Here is a 7,019-nt window from a genome sequence, read left to right as displayed (position 1 = left end):
CTTTGAAGAAATTCAAAATGACTGTCTTATTGCGTCCAACCTCAGCAGTGATGGCGTGTTGTGAGAGGCCTTGCTGATGCAGCTCAACGTTCTGACCATGTTCACAGAGAGAAAGCTTTGTAGCCTTTGCCATCAGGAGGTCATGACACAGAGAAAACCTGACAGGAAGTCACAGTGAATCCACATGTTAGGTCTGCTGGTCCGTCTTTGAGCGCCTTTACTTCGGACTCAGACTTGACATCTTCTTCTTCAGATAGACCAACAAGTGTTGGAGGCTCAGCAGATCCTGGTCCATCCATCAAAGTCCCTTTAAATCAGTTTCATGAACAAGTGTCAGCCCTGCAGAAAACTGACACAAAGCCCAAAGTGAGTAAGTGCTGTTGAAAAGGCTTGTAATGAAAGACGTCACAGTGGACTGCCGTCCTGGTCCCTGTCTGTGGGACTCAAAGGGGCTCTTTGTATGGATATAAATGGAAAGAGGGACATGGAGGGCCTGTACAAGGCTGCTACAGTCCGGTCTGTGTGCCCAGGCGGCTCAAACGCAGACTGAACTCCAGGGTTTGATGAGTGTTTCTGACCATGTTGTGAGAAGCCACAGTGAAGCCTGCAGAGGAATCAAAGCTCCATCTCTGGTCCAGACGTTTCTCCGGGGTCAGACTCTCAGCCAGCGTTACAGCACTGATGAAGGACCAGCACTGTCTCTGGGTTAGACCTCTGAGCTGAAGCTACACCAACAGATCTTAACATTATGGCCTGTGTGTTACTGGCTGCAGCACTCTGCAGTTCTCCCTCCGTACACTAGTTGGCAGTGCAGTTTTGATGCCAGCCAGTTTCTGCACCTGACAGAAATCTAAAGTGGGCCTCACAGAGTCCAGCAGAACCATCATAGAGTTTACATGTTGAAGGATCAAAGAGGAGTTAGTTGTGAACCATCAGGATGTGTTCAGACGTGTTCAGAGTAAGCTGGGTTCATTAACTCAGGGTAAGTTTCTGTTAGTGTCTCTCACCGTCACCCATAGGCGCAAATCCCGGGGGGGATGCAGGGGTCATGCCCCCTCCTTCCATAAAGCGCCCCCCCCCCCCAATAAAAATCAGTTGTAATTAATTTTGTAATAGTATAATAATGATTATCTAATGGTATAATACAAGTCATGCTACTTAAAACACACTGTTTGAAGATTTTAAATACTGAAAGATCCCCCCCCCCCAACAGACACACAAAGAAAATGAAAAGCAAATGTCAACTCCTTTGTCCAAAGTCTGACAGTATGCTTTAAATAAGCACAAGACGCTGATTAAGCTTTCCGCCCGATGTGGTGCGCACACACAGACTACAGAGCGCCAAGGATCATGATTAAGTGCATTAAAAGACTAAACAATTTATAAGTTAATTATCACTCCGTTTGCTGCTGGCTGGTAAACAGCCTCTCCTTTATGATGCAAAAAAGACTGTGACAGATAAGACAGACAGGTGACATGCTGACATCCTCATCCTCTCATTTATGACACAATATTAAGCTATTTCAGATGCCTTCCATCACTATTATTGATCCAACTCAGAGGATACATTTGTGAACATGGAGGACTCTTCAGTTCCAATGAAGAAACATTTATTCTGTCTATCCCTAGTTTCACTTTATTATTTATGTGTAAAGGTCTGTGTATTTTTAAGTTTTGTGGCGGTCATTTGCACTTCATAATTTAAATCCGTATAGTATTGTGTATTTTTCAGTTTTGTATCATATTCAGATTTTATTTTTGTTGACAGTTAGAAAAAACATATCTTTGAAGAATAATCTGGTGTAGTGTAGTTATCCACTGAAGTGTTTCTTCTAGTTTAAGCACTTGTATTGAGCTTTCAGTTCTTGTAAAGCTGCTGTGATTGTGATCAGACCAGTGTTCATGGTGAGGAACAAAATTCTGTTTGATCACAACTGGTGTTATTGACACCTATCACCCAACACTACTTGGAATTGCCAGTCGAGTATAAACAAACCTGCAGACAGGTATGATATGGACTTAAAAGGAACAATGACATGATTACAGTCACTGTTTAATATCACAATATTAAAAAAACACAGCAAAAATGTATTTATCATCTTAAATTTTACTGTTTATGGTCCCCCCCAACAATGAAAAGGGATTTTCGCCCCTGCCGTCACCACTCACACCATCTCCCAGTTAGTCTCCATCCTCTGGGGATACACCAGCATCAAACACACAGACCCCGAGCTGGAAGAGCCACAGACACATATTCAAAAAATTACACTTCATAACAGCTCCTGTGTGGAGCTGAGGAGCTGAATATGAAACTGACTGAAGACCCAAAGACTGCTTTGTCCACAGGAGGCGCCATCATCAAGCCAAGCCAAAAGTTCCTCTCAGGAGCTTGAAGTGCAAACAGAGTATTCTCAGCAAAATAAAGCATTTTATTTGAGTGGAATCTTTCAGGACACCCTGGAATATCAAATATTCACAGAACCTGAAATTAAAACTACTACAGATGAAAAGAAAAGAGCCTCCTCTTGTTGGACACCTCACATCCACCTGAGTCCCAGCTGAACAGACACATCACTGAAAAACCTCAGGTCTCATCCAGTGTTTGAGTTTAATGCTTAGCACAAGCCTCACTCACCTGACAGGAAAATCTGGTTCTGTTCAGCAAAAGTGACGCTTCAATTTTAAAGAGTACAAAAAAAGAGTCAGCAGTGATAAAAGGGAGCTCATTGAGTTTGTTGGTATCAACTTTAAAATCAGATGGTGGCGTTGATTTTTTTATTTATGTTTTAATTTTATTTTTATCATTTTTTTCTGTTCTTTTTTTCCTTATTCAATTTCATTTACTATTAATAACTTATACATTTACTTTTACAATTTTATTATATTTAAAATCACTTGTGCTGCTTTTATTGCACTTCTACTTTAATTTCTGTGTATTTATTTATTTGTGTTCTGTCTTGGTCTAATGTTTCTGTACAACAGAAATCTATCAGATCCAGTGGGAAATTTTTTTTATTGAAATGAGGAGAAGGTCTTAATAGAACAGAGCTCTTTGAATGTCTTGGAATCAGACTTGTTTCTGGTCCTGTCAGCTGACTGTGGCTCACATTGAGTTTAACAGGATGTTTTTACTCTAAATAAAACACAAACACTGGATTAGTTTTGATTTTTCTGGAGCATCCTTGCGTCCTCCAGCCTTCGTGCTGTACAGACACTCTGTCCTTTGTTTGGACTTTTTTTTTGTTTTTGCTTGTATTGGCTCATTTTCTGGTTTTGGAAAGAGGAACATATGCAAATCTATAAATTCATTAAATTTGGTGTTTATTTCTTCTGAGTCACGGCCTGTCCTACAATAAAAGGCTTTAACTTTGGATTGTTAAAGGTCAGGGCTTTAGCAATAACAGTTGGCAATAACAGTCATCCTGTACATAACTTAATGTCATCTTCTCTTACTGTACATACATGTAAATATTTTATTTTTCAGATTTTTTCTTTTGCCACAAACATTTGTTTATATATTCTTCATATAACTTAAATTATTCTCTTGTTTTGTTTTGTTTTGTTTTTTAACTGTTTGCACCAGTAGACCAAGAACGTTAGCCCATGTTCACAAATGACTGAAATTTGGAAAACTCAAAAAAATAAAAATTTAAAAAGAAACAAAGAAGAGTCTGAAAGGTGTCCTTTTGAGAGCCCATGGAGTGGAGTGTTTTTTATTTCAGTATTTTATCTTTTGTCAAAAAATTGCAAAAACCTAATGGGTTAACCCATGTTTTTTTCTAATATTAAAAAAGAGCCCTGAGAGCTTCTTTCCCCCCTGAGTGTCAGTATACCCACCCAGAGAGTGATCCAGTGTTTCTCAGCATTTAGTTTGTGGTTTGCAGGGAACATAAAGGGTTAACCCATGTTGTTTGGAAATGACTGAAGTTTTAAAAATGACAAAAGTGAAGTTTCAGCCTTTTATTAGAGGATGTGCTACATTAGAATCATTAGATCAACTGTAAAGCTTTACTGATCTAACCCCCAAACAGGGGAGTGTTCTTAGAGCAGGCTCTTTGACTCAGGATCACCTCCTGCTCCATCACTGGAGGAGTTTGACCTGGATCAGAACCAGAGACCATGTGATTCAGCTGAGGGTTAATCCTTTGACTTCCTGCCATCCTTTTCCTCCTCATCCTCATCATCTACCTCTTTACTCTCTGTCCCTTTCTCTGAATGGGATCCCCTCTGCTCTTCATCCCTCACATCACTGTCTTCCTCTTCTTCCTCACTTGTCCTCTCTCAGTTGCCCTCTGCTCGTCTGAAGCTCCTGATTTCTCCTCCATTCTCTCTTCTTCATTTCTATCCCTCTCTTCTGTTTGCTTCTCCTGCTGGCTCTGGCCTTTTTTACCAAATCCACTGGAAATATTTCATATATTCAGCTTTACTTTTCATGTTGATCTGAAGGTGGTCAGACCATCTCAGGCTGAATCTTGTCTAATATTTCACAGTAGTAGCAGAAGTATCCCGAACATGTAAGTTCAGAACAGTCCTCACTAAGACCAGGAAAGTGGACCACATCAGTCAAGGTCTGAGGACTTTCCACTGGCTCCCTGTGTGTCAGAGGAACGGTTTTCAAACACTCCTGCTGATTTTTAAAGCAATGAATGGGTTAGAGCCAAAATACATCAGTGGTCCTCTGATCCAGTCTGAACCCGTAAGACCACGGGTCACACAGGTGTGCTCTCAGTTCCTGAGTCAGACCCCAAGTCAGACCCAAACCTGTAGGGGGAACATTCAGCTTCTATGCTCCAAATATCTGGAACTATCAGGTCTGCAGAAACTCTCAGCTCCTTTAAATCCAGGCTGGAGACTTTTACCAGTGGATTTTTATGAACTAATCATTTTAATAATCATGGATTTTACTGCACAGCTCTGCACGTTAACTTTCCTGTTTACACTTTATAATCTGCTTTAACATGTTTTTACCTTTTTCTTCTTTTTTATTTTTTAAATTGCTTTTTGCTTTTCTCTGGAAGTGTTGTGTTGACCTCTTTCATGATTGTGTGTGTGTGTGTGTGTGTGTGTGTGTGTGTGTGTGTGTGTGTGTGTGTGTGTGTGTGTGTGTGTGTGTGTGTGTGTGTGTGTGTGTGTGTGAAGTCTTTGAGTCACCTTGTAGCTGAAATATGTGATATCAATGAGCTGGTCTCGTTCAGGTTAAATATCCTCCCAGTTACCAACATGTGTTGATGCTGATGGTCTTATCACTCTGCAAGTCTTGAGGCGTTCTCAGTGTCACAGTGACACTGTCTCTGAAACGTCCACTTAGCAGATTGAGCATCTTAAAGATGCTTAAAATCTAAAGTTATCAGCATGACAGTGAGCAGCTCCTCAGAGGTTTAGACTGTTTCATCTTTTACAGACTGTGAGTAAAGTTACTGTTCACAGCAGATTTCACTGTGCTGTATTTATTCAGACAGAGTTTTTTCAGTAGCTGTGGGATCATGGAGTGGAGAGTTATCTCATCATTAACTACCATGTTAACAAACAGTCATGTGCTGGTTTCCAGTGTCTTGGTTCCAGAGTAATCTGCCTCAGACTCCTCAGTGAAGCAGCGCAGCAGGAAGACAGCTGTTTTTATCTGGATTAGTCTAAATAAGTCCAATAGTCCCATGAAGAGCAGCTGATGAGTTCATCAACCATTAAAACTTCTTCAAGGAAACAGGAATCAGTTCAAGTGCATCACACTGGGAACCACCAAACTGTGAATAGAGCATATACTGCCACCTGCTGGACAAATGAGGATATTAGAACTGCTGACATGGGTGGCTGTGCTTCAGGGTGCTCTTTTACTGTCCTATATACATATATAGGACAGTAAAACATATATTTTATTATATACATATTTGTGTATATATATGTGTATAAATGTATATATATGTGTATAAATGTATATATATGTGTATATATATATATATATATATATATATATATATATATATATATATATATATATATATATATATATATATATATATATATATATATATATATATATATATATATATATATATAACAAAATCAGACTCCACCCTGTGACCTCATTCCAGTTAAAACTTTGTGTAAGAGATAAAAATAATTACTTCAATGATGATTTAATATGTTTCATTAGTTAAAAGTTAAATATAACAAAGAGTTAAGTGATTACATTGCCACCATCAAAGTATGTCTGTAACTATAGCAAAAGCATTGTCACTACTCAAATAACAGCTGTTTAACAAAAATCAAGCATCACTGACTTATGGAGTCCAAATGATCAGTTTTATACATTTTACAAGAAAAGATGCAGTTTAAAATTTGGTTAAATTTAGAAAAAATCAACATGAAAATCTGTTGAAATCATATCAAATGATTTTGAAGCAGAAACCACATTATTGTTTAGACATTCTCTGTACAGTGGAAACAGAAAAAAATATAAATAGGTGAATATAATACAAATTTTAGGAGTGTACAGATATTTGGTTCAGGATAGAAAATATGATTTGAAAGCTGACTGTTCTTTTACTTTATGTGTCCTTTAGATGTGGAATGGAATCAATGTGAACTTTATTTCTACACACACACACACACACACACACACACACACACACACACACACACACACACACACACCAGCTGATGAAAGGGCTCCATGCTCACAAAAGGAGAAAATGAGATCTCTGCAGCTCTTTAGTCATTGTGTGGCCTTTATTTATTATTTTTCACATACATACACATGTTTGAACATCTCACCAGGACAAGAAACTACAACAGCCACTGCATGCAGGTACTCTCACCTTCCTGAAGCCAAACACAGCTACTCTGCTGTTTTACATCTTAGAGGGAAAAAAACTCTCTCATTGGAAAATAAAATAAGGACAACCAAAAAAGCAGCAAATCGATAAAGTGCAATCTCCCCTCTGAAAGAAGTGTAGTGACCTTAACCTGGAGTGGTCCTGCTCACTTGGCAACAAGCAGTGTATGGCTCTGATGGAGGACAT

The sequence above is a fragment of the Halichoeres trimaculatus genome, unplaced genomic scaffold (genome assembly GCF_033239565.1).
Source record: "Halichoeres trimaculatus isolate MK-OKI-2021-1 unplaced genomic scaffold, fHalTri1.1 fHalTri1_scaffold_11, whole genome shotgun sequence".
NCBI lineage: Eukaryota > Metazoa > Chordata > Actinopteri > Labriformes > Labridae > Halichoeres > Halichoeres trimaculatus.
The sequence above is the reverse complement of the archived record's forward strand: the minus strand, read 5'-3'. Positions refer to the sequence as shown.